Source organism: Chlorocebus sabaeus, chromosome 11 (genome assembly GCF_047675955.1).
Source record: "Chlorocebus sabaeus isolate Y175 chromosome 11, mChlSab1.0.hap1, whole genome shotgun sequence".
Taxonomy (NCBI): Eukaryota; Metazoa; Chordata; class Mammalia; order Primates; family Cercopithecidae; genus Chlorocebus; species Chlorocebus sabaeus.
In genome coordinates, this window is record NC_132914.1 from 97,504,595 (window position 1) to 97,525,627 (window position 21,033).

General features: G+C 48.9%; 1 pseudogene; it reads right to left on the bottom strand.

Annotated features, from left to right (window-relative positions):
• Positions 1 to 721: 721 nt before the first annotated feature.
• Positions 722 to 21,033, bottom strand: part of LOC103239522 (golgin subfamily A member 2-like) — a 48,670-nt pseudogene continuing 28,358 nt past the window's right edge.

Below are 21,033 nucleotides of genomic sequence, written 5' to 3' on the forward strand. Positions count from 1 at the left end.
CTGTAGCCTTTGTTTCTCTGATATAGATTAGCCTTATTCTTTACCTACATTGTTCTGTAAAATGTTGTAAATAACAGAACTCCTCTCGGGAAGCCTCTTTGTTTGTTTGTTTGTTTGAGACAGGGTCTCGCTCTGTCACCCAGGCTGGAGTTTTGTGGCATGATCTCTTCTCATTGCAACCTCCAATTCCCAGAGTTGTCCCTCTACCTTCCTACCCCAACCCTTCTTCATGGAGCTCACCTGGGCCTTGCCCCTCCTCAGCCCCACATTTCTACTGAGTATAAAGAGATACCCCCTTTATTTGTCTGACTTTGGAATCTTCACCTCTGGCCCATAGCCATCCTGGGCTCTACCCCCTTTTGTACACAAAGCCTTCGTCTTCTTAGGAAAATGACCAGGTTCTGCCCATAAAAGTATCCTACCTGAAAGGGAGGTGGAGAGAGTGTCTCATGGAAAATCACAGAAACACATTTCTTTGCATTTGAATGCTTCCAGGACCTCACTTTGGCAGCAAACCTACTCTGGGTTAGACCCCAGCATCGTTAGCCTTTTTGTGCCATGAACTTCTTTGGTATCTGAGGAAGCCTATGGACTGCTCGGAATAGATTTTTTTTTTTAAAGTGTACAAAATACAGAAAGCAATGGAAATAAATTATATCAAAATAAAGTTTATGAAAATATTTGTGATATTACATGATATGCTTTATTGGCACATTAAAGAACAAGATCCAAAGTTGGGTCTAATTACCATAATTTCGAGGTAATGATGAGCAAAAATGCTATCTCAAGATGTCTGCAACAGCTGCAGTGTAATATGAGAATATCTGTGATTTCTGTTGGTAACAAAGTAACAGGTGCTGCTAACACTAATGAGGTTTGTTCCTAGCAACATTCACCATGGAAGGAAAAGCTAAATTTCAATTAAAGTTTAGAAAAAATCAAACGCAATCGCCCTCCTCCCATCTTTCTCATTTTTAAAAATTTTTTAAATTTATTTTTAGGCAGGCTCTTGCTCTGTTGCCCAGGCTGGAGCGCAGTGGCACAATCATGGCTCACTGCAGCCTCAACCTCCTGGGCTCAAGCAATCCTCCCACCTCAGCCTTCTAAATAGCTGGAACCCCAGGTGTACACCACCACACCTGGCTAATTTTTTAAGATTTATTTTTTTTTTTATTTTGAGACAGAGTTTCACCCTTGTCGCCCAGGCTGGAGTGCAATGGCACGATCTTGGCTCACTGCAACCTCTGCCTCCCAGGTTCAAGTGATTATCCTGCCTCAGCTTCCCAAGTAGCTGGGATTACAGGCACGTGCCACTGTGCCCAGCTAATTTTTGTATTTTTAGTAGAGACGGAGTTTCACCATGTTGCCCAGGCTGGTCTTGAACTCCTGACCTCAGGTGATCCACCCGCCTAAGCCTCCCGAAGTGTTGGGATTGCAGGCGTGAGCCACCGAGCCGGGTCTTTTTTCTTCTCTTGCCTCCCTCCTGGGTACCATCATACCTGCTAGTGTAGGGTTTTGCCTCCCTCCCAGGTACCTTCACACCTGCTAGCCTGTGACTGAAGGCAGTGTCCCTGGCCCCAGCTGAAGGACCATAGCCAGCCAGTGGGCTCAGGCACCTTGGCCTGTTGCTCTTAGGGGTCGCCTATGCTATTTAGTCAAGGGGACGACAGTGCCTACTGGTCTGGCTGAGCTCTAGCCAGGCTTCCCCTGCTGCTCTCGCTCTTCTTTTCCCAGCAGGAAGGGCCCAGCCTCACTTATGCGACCTGTAGCCCCCCAACCAGCTGAGGCTCCCCTCTTAGACTTGTAAATCTATGGCCACTGGCATCCGGCTGCCTGCCCTCCCCACTTCCCCCAGGGTCCCTTCACAGGGTCCTGGGCTTTCTGACTGCCTAGAGGGGACTCGGGCACTCCCTCCAGCCATGCATCCCTTTTAGCTTCATCCTCCTGGTTCAAGCAATGTTCTTTGTCAGGCCTGCTGGCTGTGGTGTAGGGCTCCCCAAAGCCAGGAGTGGCCCTGGGCCAGTGGGTTGAAAGACAGGGTGACAAGTGGGAAGCCCGAGGGGGCTGATTATCAGTTTGAACTGTGGGTGCATTAGCCTAGGTGCCGTGAGAGGCCAGCATGTGTGGGTGGGGAGGGCTGCCGCAGCCGCCAGGCATTACCTGTGAAGCTCCGGCTCCTCCCTCTATCTTCCTCCCCTTTCCCTTCTAGCCCCTCTTTTCCAGGAATCTTGCCACATCTGCACTTGTGTCCTCCCCTCCCTAGCCCTTCCACCACTGCTGCAGCACGCTGCGCTTGCCTTACCAGCTCTCGCCTCGCTTTTCTCTCTTCCGTTTACTCTCTCTCTCTCCAACTGCCAGCCAATGGGGTCAGGTAAGTCCATCCCAACCTGAGAGCCCCAGGGCCCTCTTCCACCTCTAAACAGATCCCTCCTCTTCTCTGAGACCTTCCTTTCCAAGACTGCCTGGACGACTGTTCTGTGACTTGACAGTGGCTCCCCTAGCCCCAAAACCAGCCCCCTTCATCTGTAGTGGTGAGTTGACACATCCAGCCATGACCGTTGGGGAAAACTTGTGCCCCCTCTGTCGTACGCCCCTGCCCTGTTCTCTGAATACTCATATATATGTATACACCGCTACACATGGCTGACTGCCTCTCCTCTAGCGCTGGGAATCAGTCACTGTACTGTCCTTGTGGAGTCTTGTGGTCCAACTACAAGAGAACACTGTCCCCCAACAATCCCCATCCAAAGTCCACCACCTCCAGTGAGCCTCCCTGTCATGCCTGGCCTGTGGACAGCCAGCCCCCACCATCCCTCCTGCCCCCCGACAAGCATAGGGGTGCTGTGCAGACAGCTGTGTGGCCTGTCTCTACCAGTCCTGCTGTCCCTTGGCTGGGAATAAAACCCATTGCTAGGTGACGGAGAATGTGTCCTCTGCTGGTTGTGTTCTCTGTGGAGCTCAGGGGAGGGAAGGGCCAACCCATTGCTAGGGTGCTATTGGGAACGGTGAAAAGACCATATCCTTTCCAAGGGACAGTCCTGGAAAGCCTCTGGAGCTTAGCAGGCTCTCATCCTGTGAAGCCGGCTCTGGCCACTAGGGGGCAGAGCCATGAACTCAGATTGGAGGGCGCCTGCAGGGCAGCTGGCAACCTGGAGAGACACTACGGGTCATCCAGGCACAGACAGGCGAGGGAGCCAGGGGAACAAAATGGAAGACACCTGGGCTGGATGGAAGTCAGTGCCCTTAGATGCTGGCACCTGCCTTCCCTGCCACTGCTAAATCAGGCTTCTGAGGCTGTTGGCCGTCAGGGCCCCACGGTCCTCCATAGGCGCTATGGCAGTCCCTGTGGAATTTTCCAGGTGTTACCAGGCAGCATACAGGTAACAGGCCTGGAAAGTCCCCAATACCCCAGCTGGACATGCTCAGACACTTTGGGGCTCCCCGTTCTGTGGCACAAATTTCATGACCCAGTGAGGGAAACAGGAATACACCAGGCCAAGCTGTATGTGGCTAGATACATTCCAAAATAAAATGCAAAATAAACAGGAGTCACATCACCACAGTGCCACAACCCCATCTGTCTCCTTCCCCTATGCTATCAATAAATAAGTTTCCCAGCCCCAAATAACTATTAGAACCTCCTCCCCATATGCTAGCCCCAACCTCTGCTATGTATGATACAGGAGGTGGCCCTATCACTGGAATATACAAAATGTTACACAGCTACAGTATGTACACTGAGGAAGGGGGGCCACCCCAGAGCCCGTGCCCTCACCTGGTCTTCATTAAGCGCCATTGTCCTGCCTCAGCTGCCTCTCTGAGTAAGAAGATGGGAGCCCTCCTAAGGAAAAAAATTCCTTTGGTGAGAGTTAAGGAGGCCATCAGGCCTCCTCCAAACAAGCCAATTCTATGAGCCTGACTCTGAAAACAATCATCATCCAGAAATTTAAGGAGTCTGCTCTGGCCAAGGTGGGAAAGGGTCTGCATGTTTGCCTCCCCTTGATTAGACACGGGTCTTACTTTGCTACTGTAAGGGTACAGGGGTGACTGGGAATGGGTGGCTGGGACATGATGGGGACGGAGCCTCTGGCCCCATACTTCTCCAGGCTTTGCTGACAGTGGCCCATTTTGTTTTTTTGTTTTTAACATTTTTATCCTTTTTTATGCCCTTTTTCATACCTTTTTCTTTTTTTGAGATGGAGTTTCACTCTTGTTGACCAGGCTGGAGTGCAACAGCACAATCTTGGCTCACTGCAACCTCCGCCTCCCTGGTTCAAGCGATTCTCCTGCCTCAGCCTCTCCAGTAGCTGGGATTACAGGCATGCACCAACATGTCTGGCTAATTTTGTATTTTTAGTAGAGACAGGGTGTCTCCATGTTGGTCAGACTGGTCTCGAACTCCCCGACCTCAAGTGATCCGCCCACCTCAGCCTCCAAAAGTGCTGGGATTACAGGCATGAGCCACCGTGTCCGGCTTCATAACTTTTCATAACTTTCATAACTTTTATCCCATAACATTTTAAATCCCATAACTTCTTTAATCCCATACATGTTTTAAAAATCCCATACCTTTTTAAAATTTATTTTATTTAGTGGCCTTTTAGATTATGGTGATCCTCACCTCATCTCCACCCGTCTCTCCACATTAGACAGGGGTCTTATGCTTGCTACTGTAAGGGTAAAGAGTTGACTGGGAAGGGGTGGTAGGGGCACGGTAGAGGCAGAGCCTCCAGCCCCACTTCTCCAGATTTTGCTGACAGTGGCCGGCTTTTAGATGTTGGTGATCTTCACCTCATCGTTCTCGGCAGTCTGGTACAAAAAAGGAATGCAAGGGCTGCTGCCCAAGCTTGCGTGCTCCTGGAGGTTCTGCATCTCCATAAAGCAGCGGTATGATCTGCTGCGCAGTGGGGTTACCACAGGGAGAACCCTTCCCTGCCTCTCCTTGCACAGGCTCCCCGCTGCTGGCAAGGCTCACCTCGCAAAGATCTTTGGAGAGAGGGAGGCAGGGCGCTGTGCGAGCCCTCCTGTGTGCCCACCCTGCCTGAGGGCTCTACTCACTACCCTGCTTGTCAGCAGCCCCAAGCTGCTGGGGGGCTGGGACCTCTGGAGTGGGCTCATCAGCAGGGTTCTGGGCAGCTGCCAGGAATCTTCCATGCTACTCGTTGCAGTCGCTCACAAGCCGCAAAAAGCTCCAGCAGCTTCACCTGGAGGGAGGGGTACTCAGTTGCTCTGCCTGTGCTTGAGCCCATCCCCACCCCCACCCCTGCAGAGATGTTCCACGCCCTACCTTCATCTTTTCCCTTGTCCTGGGCCAGCCTGCTGATGCACTCCTTCTCCTGGTGCTGCTCCTTCAGCACTGCCCTCTGGCTCTGGTACACTGCGATGTACTCTCCTACAGGAGGACAGGGCTCAGACGCTGGGGCCCCTCTGACCGATGTGCAGCTCTCCTTACTGTGCCCTGGCTTCCCACTCCCCGATGATGTCTGTCTCTCCAGACAGCTAGATGAAGCGATGTTCCAGTTCCTCCACCATCTCCTTCAAGTCCACCTTCTCCTGCATGAGCTCCATAAAACGGCTCTGGAGCCAAAATAATGGGGTCACATTAAGGCAGCGACCTGCCTGCCCCCAACCCTTTTTGGCCCATGCCTGGAAAGACTCACCTACAGCCTCTCCATGGCCGCCTGCAGGGCCCAGTGGGTCTCCCCACACATGGAATTGCCCCCAGTTCCTGGGGCTAGGGCTGCCACCTCAGGTTCCTTCTGGGCCGAGGCCAGCAGATGAGCCATGTGCTGGCAGTGCACTCCTTCAGCTGCCCACGTAGCCATGCCTGCTCCTCCTGGGCACTAGCTACAGCTGAGTTGAAAAATGCCCCCTGCAGGCAAGAGGTACGCATTCTTATAGGGGGATACACAGGACAAACAGGGCAGGGAGGTGGAGAGCAGTCTTTGCCTTGGGGGGGCCTCAGATGGCGCACCTGTTAGTCACAGGTGAAATGGTGTCTGACCACTGGCTCCCAGGGAAGGGGTGAGGGTCCAGAGAAATCAGAAGGCCAGGAACCCAAGAGCAGAAGGGGGTCTGGGAGGGACCATGGAGGGAGGCAGCAAAGATGGGGCAGGGGGAGTCAGGCTCACCATGGCCTTCTGGGTCTCTAGGTCCTCCAGGATGCTCGGCATGGGCTGAGGCACCTCCACTTCCTCCTCACTGTCCAGTCCATCTCCTATTGGGGGTGGCCAGAGGTCCTCAGACAACCCAACAAGGGTAGAGTAGGCCCACCTCTGCCCCCACTCTCACTGTGTAGCCCTGGGCCAGTCCCTCCCTAGCGGGGAATGAGCAGCTCTTCTTTATTTTGAAATGGAGTCTCGTTCTGTTGTCCAGGCTGGAGTGGAGTGGCGCAATCTCCGTTCACTGCAACTTCCACCTCCTGGGTTCAAGCAATTCTCTGCCTCAGCCTCCCGAGTGGCTGGGATTACAGGTACCTGCCACCACACCCGGCTAATTTTTGTATTTTTAGTAGAGACGGGGTTTCACCATCTTGGCCAGGTTGGTCTTGATTGAACTCCTGACCTCGTGATCCACCCGCCTCAGCCTCCCAAAGTGCTGGGATTACAGGCATGAGCCACCGTGCCCGGCCTCATTATTTTTTTAAAGAGCCAAGATCTTGCCGTGTTGTCCAGGTGCAGTCCCACTACCAATAGGCACGGGAGTTCTGACCTACTCCATTTCTGAGCGGGACCAGTTCACCATCCTTAGGCAACCTGGTGGTCCCCTGCTCCCAGGAGGTCACCATATTGGTGCCGAACTTAGTGTGGACACCTGATTGGCATAATGACCAGCCGTTCTAAAAGTCTGTTCAACTCCTCAATCCTATGCTGCTAACAGTTATCCCTTCCTCCTGGGGCTCTCTTTCTGTGAGCAGTCTCCGCTACCTTCCCCAGGTAGAGCCATGAGGCTCAACTGGGCCTGAGGCTGCTGATTCTGCTGACTGAAAGCTTCCAGGCACTCCTAAGGGGCCAAGAAAGAGAGTGAGAAGGCACAGAGGTTGCCAGGTCGTTCCCCTCAGGGCCCTGCCCTGAGCAACTCCCTCACCTGGGTCTCCCGCAACTCTTGGCAGGCCATCTTGACCATTGCTTTTCTTTGAGCTTCCTACTGCTGCAGCTGGTCCACGAACTGGGCCTACAGCAATAACTGGTTGTGCAGCCCCTCCTTCTCAGAGGTCAGCTGCTGATAGGTGGCAACATACTGCTGCAGGTGACTCAGGTACTGGTCTTGCTGCTGCTGCAGACCGAGCCTTCTGGCTCTTCAGCTCCATCTGCAGAAAGACCCTGGGCATGAGGGCAGGTGGTGGCTGGCCCATAAATGGGGTAGCAAGGTCACTGTGTGGCTCTGTTGCTTTCCCAGGCCCCGGCCCCTTGGTTCCAGGCCTAAGTGACTGCCTCCCTTTCCCAGAGTCCCATGCCTCCTTCCCCAGCTGCAGGGATCTGTCCTGCAGACCCCAGCTGCATGGCAGATGAATAACATACTCACACTGATATTCAGTGACAGAGCAGCTAAGGGGCCAGGCCATGCACAGAAAGAGTTGTGACAACTGCAGGCCTTGACTAGCTGGCCCTGACAGCATTTATTCAGCACAGGCTTAATGACAAAGGCTTGAGTCAACACACCTGTGGGTAATTAACTTTGCCGACCCGCCCCCAAGTAGAGCGCAATCATGCACCTGCGGATAATCAAAGGTTGGTCTTAGAACCACATGAGTAAACAAGGTATTCAGATAAACTCCCCCACACTCCCATGTTATTTGCTCTATTGTTATCAACTCAAGGTAAAGGGGATTAGGGGTAAAAAGGATTTCAGAAAAATCCTTTACTGAAGTTATGCAAACCTTCTGGCCTTCCAAGAAAGTTTGTGTCTATATCCTATAACTTCATCTTACAATTTTTCCAACCACACTGACTGATCTCCTATATCTCCCCCTTTTCTGTTTTTTGCATTCAGTCTTGTTAGCTGGAGAGTACATGTGTGTGCAACAACTGGTCTCTCAGTAATGGTGGTCATTGCTCTTATTCCGGCTTTGCATCCTAAAATTAGTAAATAACATAAGACAAACATGAGTATAATTAGCAACATTCTTTTCCACTCAAGGAGTGATGCCCAGGAGCGGTGGTCTATCCAGGAGAGATGATCTTGCACACCCTTCCATATGGCTGTTTGTTGGGTGTGTAGATAGATCTACAGTATGAAGGGATTCTAAAATTGTATTTTTAAGTTGCCTTATGTCTGCTGTTAAATTGTCATGAAAGGTTCCCCAGGGGTGTTGTTTCACCTCATCCCAACTATGTATTGATTGATTCCATGGTAGAGAAGTGACACAGATATGTTTATGCTCCCAGTCACAGTTTAACTGCTGTTGGAATGCCAGTGCATCTTGTCACTCCCCCACATATTCCAAGGGCAGCCTCAAGGACTTGCAGATGTGCAAGAACCTTTTGATCTATACCTTGCTGTAAGAGAAGTTCATTAGAAACATTTCTGGCCAAATTATCTACAAAAGCAGCTGTTTTTCCTGATTCAGTAATAGATGCTACAGCCACACTAGCAGTTACTAGGGTGACTATGGCTGAGACTATAAAGGCTACACGTGTGCCTATGAATCTTTTGGGTCTGACCTGGGACAGGGCACGTTCGAAGGTGGCAAGGGCAGAGGAACCTTGCCAATCGCATGTCAAATTAACTGGTGGGAATGCCTCAGATTGTCTCCTTAATACCATGACTCTAGTCATATTTAAATTATATATTGTAATTAGTAATACATGAGGCAAACCAAGTCTGTCCCTGCACCCGGGTCACAAACGTGGAGTTTTGGGGTATAACAGAAATATTAGTTCCTATAAAGAAAACATATGGATGGGTAGTGCAAATCAGGCACTGATCAGTGTGATTATGAATAAAGGTTATAGTATAGTTGTGACTGGAATTATGGTATGTCCCATGCCAGGTGTCAAAAGAGGTGCTAAGATGTCCCAGGCACCACAAAGTGTCTTGGGGTGGCATGGATTTTACTTGGGGTCGGAAATATCCACCCCCACATTGGCCCAAATCATAGGGGAATGGGATGTGGCTACCAAACTGTGATTGATGCCATGATGGATGAGGACATCAGTAAGGCTTCCCTGCAAATGGCTGTGGGACCTCCAGTCTAAGATGTTACAATTGCCTAACTGGAGGATACGGGCTTGTTCCCCATGACAGATCTCCCAGCTAAAGTGGAATCCATTACTTTCCCAGCTTTGTTCTTTAGCATAGGAAGGAATGTTTGGGAAAGTGGCATTGATTGCATTGCCCGGTTTGAGGCTACCTGCAGCTAAGAATGTTAAGACATTTCCTTTGTCATGATGTAGCCATAAGTGTGTTTGGGCAGGTACACAGTAAGGGTTAGACCTTTTATAACTTACACACAGTGGGAGGATAGTGGAATGATATGTAGTGTTACCTGGCACCTTAGTCTAATGTGTGCCATTAATGATGGACCCCACTGGGGGTAAATCTATCCCTCCTAGCCAAGCAGTTACGTTATTAAAGGCTGAGAAGGAGGTGTCTGCCCAGGTGACAGGGCGAAAGAAAGGTGGATCTAAGATATGAGCCCAATAGAGTGTAGCAGGTATAAGTTGCAGACAAAGCAAGAACATATGAAGGATCAATACCCTATGTGAGTTGCAACGTACAATAGAGAGCATAGCAAGGAACGGATTATCTGGAGTGAATGGTGTCTGTGTCCAGAGCAGGATTCATTCCGCCTCCTGAGTTGCCTTCTTCAGCATCCCCCAGGTAATGTCCAGGGCTTGTGTCGTCCGAGGAAGTCGCATCATCCAGGGCAGCGAGTCCTGTAGGGTCACTTCCTTCATTTCTGGTACCAGATTGGGTCCTAGCTACGTAATGGTATGGTTTGATGCATTGTGCTGGAATCCAAAGAGGACCTGAGGGGGTGTGAACACAAGCATACCCTCTTCCCCAAGTTAACAATTCACTTGGATTTCACCATACATTACTGTTTACATCTTTCCATAAAACTACAGTTTTATGTCTTGAGAGGTTTTAGCAAAGTGCTTTTCTACAGTGGATTGAAATTTATCATCTAAATTTAAAAAATTAAGGGTAAATAAGGCTTGTGCCACTAGCGTTGCAAGGTCCTTATCCATACTCCCCTGTTTTGTTTTTTGAGCATATTTTTAAGGGTGGAGTGGGCACGTTCTACTATGGCCTGTCCTTGGGGATTATATGGGATGCCTGTGGAATGTTGGATGTTCCACGTGTGACAAAATTGTTGAAATTGTGAGCTGGCATAAGCTAGACCATTATTAGTTTTAATTTTTATGGGTTGCCCCATAAATGCAAAAGTTAAAAGATGTTTAATGACATATCGAGTAGACTCTCCAGGAAGGGTGTGTACACTAATTAAATGAAAATTGGTATCAATGGAGACATGTACATATCTAAGTTTTCCAAATTCAGGGATGTGTGTAACATCTGTTTGCCATAACTGATAAAGTGCCAATCCTCTAGGGTTAACACTTGTTGAAGGAGGGGATGTGCCTGTGAGCTGGCAATCTCAGCATTGCAGGATAATTTATTTAGCCAGCCTCTGGGTAAATTGAAATTGTTTGGATAAGTTTCTCTAGTTTTGCCAGAAAAATTGATGTGATTGGGTGGCTTGGTCAAGCAGTGATGTTACAACCTGAAGGTATGCTTGATCATTGCCATAAATCAATGGGCCAGGCAGTGAGCTGTGGCCCTGAATGTGTGTAATAAAAATAGGATGTGTACACTGATCTAGCAATTGAAGTCAAAGAGCACACAGGGTGGACTCCAGAGTGGACTTAATTAGGGCTGTCTCAAGGTTCTGCAGTAAAAAAACAGAGTAAGCAGAGTCATTAACAATATTGAGGGGCTGAGTGGAAAAAGTTTCCAAAGCCAATATCAAGGCCCCAAACTCAGCTCTCTGAGTGCTAGTAAATCCAGATCGAGTGATGGAATTATGTGGTCTCTACCAGACTGCTGCTTTTCCATGTTTACTAGAACCATCAGTAAACAGTGTTAAAGCATTTATGGGGAAGTGAACTCTTTTTGTAGGGAAAATCATAGGAGTATGATAAACTGAAGGAGTTAGCAGGAATGATATGCTCTATTTGACCTGTGTAATCAGAGTGCTATTTGGAAGTCCATCGATAAGGGCAATACTGCTTTGAATTGCTTTTTATTTAAAGGAATCCTGATGATATCAGGATCACAACCTAGCAAGTGACTGCATCATCTGCAGCCTGAATATATGACTTTACTGATTAACTGGATATAGGGAGATAGTGTTTTAGTCTCGGTATGTGAGCAAAAAAACCCACGCTAAAAAAACATAGCTCTGGAGCCATTTGTCCTATTAACCCTGTAGGGGAGTGTTTAGTGGGAAAAATAAACAATTGAACAGAATATTTTTGATCTATGAGATTTAGTTGTCTTTGAGAAATAGCCTGTTGTATTTCTTCCATCTTTTTTTTTTTTTTTTCTGCAGGGATTAAATATCTGAGAGAATCCAGGGCTGTGTTGCCCTTTAAGATAGAAAACATGTTTTGCAGCTTATAAGTAGGAATGCCCAAGGTGGGGTGAAGCCAATTAAAATTGCCTAGTAATTTCTGATAATCATTTAAGGCGTGTAAGTTGCTAGTATTTAACCTTTTGAGGTTTTACTGACCAGGAAGTAAGTATGTACCCGATATTTCCAAGGAGAGGACATTTGTGCTTTTTCAGGTGCAATGATTAAACCACTCAGCTGTGCATTCTTTATGACAGAGGTATACAAACTTAAAAGCATTGGCTCCATTGGGGCTGCTAGTAGAATATCATCCATAAAATGAATAACCTTGCAATCAGGAAATTCTTTTCTGCTGGGGAACAAAGCTTGATTTACATGATACTGACACATGGCAGCACTGTTTAGCATTCCTTGAGGAAGCACTTTCCAGTGAAATCGGGAAAGCTGGCCTTTCATTATTGATAGCTGGTATTGTAAACACAAATTTTTCTCTGTCTTGCTTTTCCAGGGAAACAGTGTAAAAGCAACAGTGGCCATTATTAGAAAGAGGTGTTTTAAATTCTTAAATTGTACTTAAATCTTAGCAGAGAATTATAATCCGGGATGTCACTTGTATACAAGGAACACGTGAAATTTTGCCGTGGGCCACCTGCGGAGCTGGGCGTCTAGCAGGTGGGTCCCAGGGCAGCGGCCATGTTGCACTTGCACTGCTTTTTGTCTGTGCTGCCTTTTGTCTGTGCTGCTCCCTCAACCTGCTGCCGCTGGGCAGCTGCTGCCAGTCGAGTGGACCTTCGTGCACGCCTCCTGCCTCTCCCTAGCAGGCCAGCTCTAGTGTGCTGGGCCTGGCTCCTTGTCACTGCTACCTCTGTGCAGGCCGAGTTCCTGGAAGCACTCACTGGCTCCAGGTCTGCGAGCTTCCTTTGCTGCCAGGCATTTCCTTCTGCCTACCACCAGCTTGGCCACACGGCTTCAACCTCTAATGCTTTTTCTTAACTTTTTATAAACGTTAAAAGAAATAGGTTTATATACCCAATTGCCTTGTCAACTTTGCATTACCAGGCAGGCTAAGAGCTCCCCTTTTAATGCCTCTTGCCTAAGAAAGGGTCCCATAGCTGTAGCGTAGCTCTTGTCTTTTTTCCTATTTATTGCAGGAGGCGGCTCAGGCAAAACCTCCATTTCCTCTTTGTTATTTTGGTCTGCTGATATCAGGGCTGAGCGAAAAGGAGGTGGTAAGGCAGGTGACGGTTCCTCCTCCTTCCCCTTTTTTAGGTTCTTCTGTGTATAACAGAGCCAGGGTCACCCTAAGGCCCATAGCATTAAAGATGATACTGGGACCTGTTGCCCTTGCGCATGATGTTGATTAAGATCTCTCCCCACTTGTTCCCAGAGCTCTACGTCTAGCGTTCCTTTTTCTGGGAACCATGAGTTATGTGAGACAACAGTTTGCATTAGGTCCCTTAATTGAGCCTGTGAAACCAAGGCTCCACTAGCTTTAAGCAGCTTTTCAATACTTTTATATACTGTTTGTGTTAAGCTGATAACTGTTGTCCCATAATGAAACCCTAGCCTGAACAATCCCCCCAAACTTGGAAATTCCGAGTGGGCATCAATGACTTACTAACTTACTGTTTGCACAGTTCTTTTCATCTTCGTTTTTGAGGGGTCCGTTGTGATCTTTCACAGTGTGCCTCCCGGAGGGCACCACTTGCAAGGGTCTATCCTGCAGACCCCAGCTGCATGGCGGATGAATAACATACTCAGACACCGATATTCAGTGACAGAGCGGCTAAGGGGCCAGGCCACACACACAAAGAGCTGTGTGCCTTGACCAGCTGGCCCTGAGGGCATTTATTCAGCACAGACTTAATGACAAAGGCTTTGAGTCAACACACCTGTGAGTAATTAACTTTGCCGACCACCGAGTAGAGAGCAATCATGCACCCGCGGATAATCAAAGGTTGGTCTTAGGACCACATGAGTAAACAAGCTATTCAGATAAACTCCCCCACATTCCCATATTATTTGCTCTACTGCTATCAACTCAAGGTAAAGGGGATTAGGCTGCTTTCAGCCAAATCCTTTACTGAAGCTGTGCAGACCTTCTGGCCTTCCAAGAAGGTTTGTGTCTATATCCTATAACTTCATCTTACAATTTTTCCAACCACACTGACTGATCCCCTACACCCAGACTTAAATCTCACACCCTTCCTCCCACCATTTAAACTAGGCCACAGACTGATGGAAAAGCAGAGGAGCCAACCTCCATCTGCTAACTGTGCCACATGCCTAATGCTTTCCACGTATTATCGCATTTAATCCTCAGCACCTCTGCGAGAAAGGTGCTAACTTCCCTTTTAAGGTAAAGAAACTGAGACTTAGAGATGCAAAGTAGTTGAATGGTGATGAGGGGAGCCAAGGCCAGAATCCAGTTTGACTCTGAGGAGCCTCTTATACCACCGTCTCTTTCCCTATGTTTGGGGGCTCCATGACTCTAGCCGGGATGATGATGTTCAGACCTGGGAGGAGCCCACCACTAAAAGTCAGAGGGCAGGAAGCAAGAAACAGTCACAGGACTGCCCTGGAGGGTGCTGGGGTCACCTGTCCCCCAGGCTGGAGCTGCCTCTGGCCTCACACCTGCCCTCCCCAGAGGCTGGTGCCCGCCTTCCAGCTCTTCTTGGATGGGGCAGTGTTACCGTCTCCTTTAGCTTGCCCAGCTTCTTTCCCAGCTCCCTCTTTACGTGCTATTCCAACTGCATTGCACTGGTGATCTCCATGTTCTCGTTAGTCTGGACAGAGAGAAGCAATCGGCAGCCATCCACTGCAGCTGGAGACCCTAGAACTTGGTGTCTGCCTCCCATGGCACCAGGAAGGGTGGAGGCAGGTTAGAAAAATCATTCCCTCTTTCCCACAGCCATCAGAGCAGGGCTCTGGTTCACAGGTACCTTCAGAAGTACCATCTCACATTAGGGGTACACTGCCTCATTTTATGGGCAGGAAAACAAAGGTCGGGAGGGTTAGGGAGGAGGGCAGGCTCTCCTGATGGGGTCACGCACCAGCTTTATGAATCCATTCTGCAGCTCAGACAGCTGCTCCTTGAGCTCGTGGTTCTGGGTGAGCACGCGGCTGATGGTGGTGCAGTCATTCTGCATGGTCTCCAAGATTTGTCTGCCTGCTCCCCCAAGAGCTTGGCCACCTGCTGCAGCTCCAGCAGCCTCTCCTCCCACTCGTGGTTCGGGTGACTGAAGCCCTCAGTGTCTTGCTCCTCGGCTTGGAGCTGCCAGACTATCCAGTTCCTTCTGCAGGTGGTCAGCCTCTGCTTGTAGCTGCTGCTCCACCTTGGAGGGCCCTGCTTGGAGTTCCAGGGGCACGGCTCAGGTAAAAAAGGAAGCGACAGTAAGGGCCTCTGGATTCTCAAAAAAAAAAAAAAAAACCCTCCTCTTGGTCCACAGCTCCTCTCAGGCTCCCCAAACTTGGCCTCCCTGCTAATGATTCCTTGTACTCGGATATTAGCCAGTCTTCCCGCCACTTTCTGATAGAGACAACTGTGGATGGCTGACAATGGGCACACTTCCCTCTTTGCTGATGGGGACACTGAGGCTCATGGAGATTACGAGACTTGCCAACTCCTGGTACAGACCTCTTTCCTTCTGCCCCAAAGCCCTCCATCCACCCACCTCCCTGGGGCATTCTAAGCCACCCCCACAGCACTCTGATACCAGTCCTGCTCCCAGGTCACCACAGCCCCAGCTTACCCATTTGGTTACTCAGTTCAGCCAAGCTCATTTCCAGTTCTTATACCCAACTCATGCTATGCTCCTTCTCCTCTCTCAATGTGCGCACCTGCCCAAAATACAGTGGGAAAGGACCCTGAAGAGAGGGGCTGGTGGCTGGATGGGCTACCATCTCCATCTCTGACCCTGCCTCCACATAGCCTAGACCCATGATCACCTCTGGCTATAGTCTTCCCATTTTACAGATGCCTAGAAAGATCAAGTGATCTATATAAGGTGGGGGGCTGAAGGGTCAGGTCTCACCTGCTCTGACATCTACTGCATCCTCTGCTGCCACATGGCACTCCCTCCTTTCAGATTTTCAGCATACGTCTCTCTCTCCATTTGTAGTTGTCCAACTGACTCCATTACCTTCAAGAATGGGGACAGAAGTTATGAAGGGTTGTCACTGGTCCTCACCTGCTCCTGGCCACCTGGGGTCATCTTCCTTCCATATCCCTCCCCTGCCTGCCCCAGGTGTGCTTCCAGCTATGCCCACTCCTCCATGGCCTGCAGTAACTGCTGTTTAGTATCAGGGCCTTCACAGTGCCTTGAAAACTAGATAGTGAAGAGTGAGAAGTTTAGATTCGGGGAGCCTGGGCCGTTCCAACAGTGCCCCTTAAAAGGGCTAGGGCTAGGCTCAGTGTACAACTCAGTCAATACAACTCTGCTGTCAAGTTTCTTTGTTTTAGAAATAAAAAATTAAATAATTTTAAAAAGATCTCAGGCTGGGCATGGTGGCTCATGTCTGAATCCCAACACTTTGGGAGACTGAGGGAGGCGGATCACTTGAGCTCAGGAGTTCAAAACCAGCCTGGGCAACATGGCAAAGCCCCGTTTCTACAAATACAAAAATTAGCCAGGTGTGGTGGTGTGCACCTATAGTCCCAGCTACTTGAGAAGCTGAGGCAGGAGGATCGCTTGAGCCTGGGAGGTAGAGGCTGCAGTGAGCCAAGATCACACCACTGCACTCCAGCCTGGGTGATAGAGACCCCATCTCAAACAAACAAACAAAAAAACAAAACAAAACCTCTACTCTCTATTATTACCCATGGAATAGTGGAAGTGTTGGCTTGAACCTCAGATGGAAATAAACAGACTCATTAGCTAGCCATATAAATGTAATTTATAAAATAATGGTTTTCATCTATGATGTGTTAAAAAATTTTTTTTTAAGCCCTAACCCTGAGATTCTGATTCCCCAGGTCTATGGTAGGGCCCCAATTTGTAGATTTTTTAGCACTCTCTAGAGGATTCTATGGCAGCATCAGAACAAGGACCGAAATTTTCCAACTCTTGGCATGATCCCTAGACCATGGCCCCAGCTGAATGGGGCTCCAACCACCTCCGCGGCTGCAGTCCTTAGCCTGTTGAAGCAGTTCAGTCATTTGTAATTTCTTTTGCAGCTCTTCTAAGTTAAGCTTTATGCCAGCCTTCTCAGTCACTAGGACTCAAAGCTTCTCTTTCAGTTCTGATTTCTCCTGTTTCAGTCCTCATTGATTCAGTTATGGCCAGAGGCAGTAGAGAAAGGAATGAACTAAGAACAGAAAGGACTGCTTTGGTGATCAACCCTCCACCCTTGCCTCACAACCACAGAACCGTAGCACTGGAAGGAACCCCAGGAATCCAAAGTTACAGATGGCAGGCCCGAGAGAAGGCGTGAGTTGTTCGAGGCTACACCATGAGTCACCAGCACTACAGCTTAACTGTGCACACGTACAAACCTGTATGACCACCTCACCATGCTTACCTGTACCCCCTCAACCTCCCAGCACATCACCCATGCTAAGGGCCCCCAGACCTCCCATCCCACCTTCCTCCATGCTACCTGTTCTTGTATAACTCCAGCCTGAGGGTGTTTCTCTCTTTGGTTAACTCCTTGTTGTACTGAAAATACAGGCCAAGGTTAAGTCAGGATATAGCAGGCAGAGGAGCAGCTGGCCGACCAGTACCAATAGCTCAGTAACTATTCCACAGTAACACTTCCTCACTCTGAATCACACCTGACATTTTTTCAAGGCATTTCTAAGTCCATGATCTCATTTGCTTTTTGTTTGTTTGTTTGTTTGTTTTTGTTTTTTTTTTTGAGACGGAGTCTAGCTCTGTTGCCTAGGCTGAAATGCAGTGGCATTATCTCGGCTCACTGCAACCTCGGCTTCCCAGGTTCAAGCAATTCTCCTGCCTCAGCCTCCTGAGTAGCTGGAATTTACAGGTGCCGACCACCACACCCAGCTAATTTTTGTATTTTTAGTAGAGACAGGGTTTCACTGTGCTGGCCAGGCTGCTCTCAAACTCCTGACCTCATGATCCGCCAGCCTAGGCCTCCCAAAGTGCTGGGATTACAAGCATGAGTCCGAGCGCCTGGTCAGTCTCATTTGTTTTTAAAAGAACTTAGTAAGGGTGAAGGGACAGGGAAAGAGATTGAATTTATAGCTGGCTAACAGAGGCCCAGAGGGATAAAACAATATTGTTATTATTTTACTGTTATTACTACCACTGTTTGAACCCTTATTGAGTGCTTCACTAGCCACCATGCTAACAATCCCATTTAATCCTCACAACCACCATATGAGACAACTACTATTATTACCTCTATTGTGTCGATAAAAAACATGGGGTATTAGAGATTAAGTGCTTGCCTAAGATCACTCAGAGCTGGGATTTGAACCCTCAGGTATATCTGATTCTCTAAGCCCATTTGTTCACTGGGGGTGGGGGCACAGATAGGAAGGGGGAAATCAATCTCTTGTTCACTTTTTGAAAGGATGATCCATTCACATAGTCCAAAGCTCAGAAGGTACAGAAGGGAAATACCTCCCAGCCACCCTGTTCCTCTCTCCTGAGTTTTTTGTGTTTTATTTTATTTATTTATTATTTTACTTTAAGTTCTGGGACACATGTGCTGAACGTGCAGGTTTGTTACATAGGTATACGTGTGCCATGGTGGTTTGCTGCACCCATCAACCCGTCATCTAGATTTTATGCCCCACATGCATTAGGTGTTTGTCCTAATGCTCTCCTTCCCCTTTCCCCCAACCCCTTCCTGAGTTGATGAATCCTTGTAGACACGTTTTATGTATATGATCATAGTATGTATGTAGACACACACACACACACGTTCCCTCTCTCTACACAAATGGTAACATACTGAAGATACTCTTCTGTACCTTCACAGTACAAGTACCATATCCCCCACCTGGCACTTGGCAAAGGCCAAAGCCAGTTAAGGGTAGGGCGAGGACTTGGCCTCCGAACTCTGCATCCAGTGCTCACTCTCCATGGGACCCCTAACTCACCCACAGCAGCTGACTCAGCCCCAGGCTACCTCTAACAACCACACACACAAGCAGTGAGAAATAGTCCATGCTGCTTTCTGGGCAGGACACTCCATCCTGCAGAAGGGACCTTTAGGCTCCCTCCGCCATCTGGGAGGCCAGGCTGCCAGGGGATGGAGCAGGTGGTTGGACTCACCCTGTCGCTTTCTTCTGCTGTATGGAGACAGCAAAGAGCCTGCTCCACCTCTCCCACACACTGCCAGGAATACTACAGGCAGCTGGCCAGATCTTCAGACTCTCCTGGAATGAGACAGGTTCAGATGGGGCCCAAAGGACTCCCCAAATGGCCTGTCAAAGTGCCAAGTGGAGGGATGATGGGGTGCCCAGATTCCCACCTTCTTTCTGCCTGGCAGCATGCTAAGTGTGAGCCAGGGCTGTCTGTAACTCGGCTTTCTCTGATACAAGGATTTCTACATTCTGAATGTGAACCTTTGGTAGAAAAGCTAAAAGCTGAAAGAGAAGGAAAGAAACATTCTCCAGAGGACAGGAGGGAACTTCGCACTCTCTACTCACCTGTAACTGCTCCCTTAGAGCTCCCTGCTTCTGGTGGCACTCTTTCTTTTCCTATAGGAAAAGGAAGACAGAGCTCTTACTAGGGGGAAGCAGAGATGGTACAGCAAGGGACATGCCCCCAGAATGGCACCAATGCCCCAGCACAGTTCCACCCATGGGACCAAGTTATCAGGGACCTTATGGGGATGGGGTGGAATCTGGGGGGTGAGCCTTCCCCAGGCTGGGAGTGGGTGAGACGAGACTGAAGCCTCTACATCTGAGTGCCCCCCAAATCCAGCAGTCATGTTGTGAGCAAACAGTTACTTCTTCCAACTGATCCACCATTTCTTGGTTCTGTTGTTTCTGTGGAGACAGTTAAAGGATGGTGACTAAGGATGGCCCCCTCGACTCTATTCCCCAGACCAGGAAGGGGTAGGCAGCAGCCAGGAATAGATTTTAAAGGCAAAGTTCTCAGACTCAATGGAAACATGAACTGGTAAACTCTCCTGAAGCTCCCAAGGAAAGAGGATTTGGATCTTTGTTGGTTTTGGCCCACAGTCATAGAACTGAAAGTCTGAATCCAAATTCTCTCATAGGGACAGTAACATAAACCTCTAGAGATGAAGTTTGAGAAAAGCCCCCCTTCTGCCAGCTTGTGATGTAGAAAGGTATATTCATTCAACAAACATTTACTGAGCACATATGGGCCAGGTATGGTCCTTTTTTTTTTTTTTTTTTTTTTGAGACGGAGTCTCGCTCTGTCGCCCAGGCTGGAGTGCAGTGGCGGGATCTCAGCTCACTGCAAGCTCCGCCTCCCGGGTTTACACCACTCTCCTGCCTCAGCCTCCCGAGTAGCTGGGACTACAGGTGCCCGCCACCTCGCCCGGCTAGTTTTTTGTATTTTTTTTTTTTTAGTAGAGACGGGGTTTCACCATGTTAGCCAGGATGGTCTTGATCTCCTGACCTCATGATCCGCCCGTCTCGGCCTCCCAAAGTGCTGGGATTACAGGCTTGAGCCACCGCACTCGGCCTCAGTTATGGTTCTTAATACAGGGATATAAGACAGAAAAAGACAAACAGGAGTAATAGCAGGGATATAACGCAGAAAAAGACAAACAGGAGCCCTTGGCCCTGAGGTTTTCATTCTAGTGGGCCTTTTTTTTTTGCGGGGGGGATGGAGTCTTGCTCTGTTGCCCAGGCTTGAATGCAGTGGCACCATCTCGATTCACTGCAACCTCCGCCTCCCAAGTTCAAGCAATTCTCCTGCCTCAGCTTCTTGAGTTGAATAGCTGGGACTACAGGCGTGTGCCACCATGCCTGGCTAATTTTTGTATTTTTAGTAGAGATGGGGTTTCACTATGTTGGTCAGGCTGGTCTCGAACTACTGACCTCCTGATCCACCCACCTCGGTCTCCCAAAGTGCTGGGATTACAGGCAGGAGCCACCATGCCCAGCTCTAGTGAGCCTTTAAACCTTGGACTCTCAGAGCTAACAGAGACCTTTGATATTCTCTAACTCTACCTCCTCAGGAAATGCAAGCCCAAGGAGGAGAGGTGGCTTGTCCAGAATCAAAGAGCAAATTAGGGACTCAGTCAGGATAAAAATATAGGGCTTCTGACAACTAGTCAGGCTAGCACTTTCCCAAGAGGCAACAACCCCAGGCACTCAAAGTACCCTAGGTTGAGATGATACGAGGAAGATTCAAGCTGTCAAATTCAGTTTCCCAAGATCCGTTCCACAGAAGATAAGCAGATCTTACTCCAGAAACCACTGATTGAAGGGCATTCTGGTCCCGGAACCACGGATAATTTGAATATGAGGTGGAAAACTCAGAAAAAAAATGTTAAACTCTCTGGAG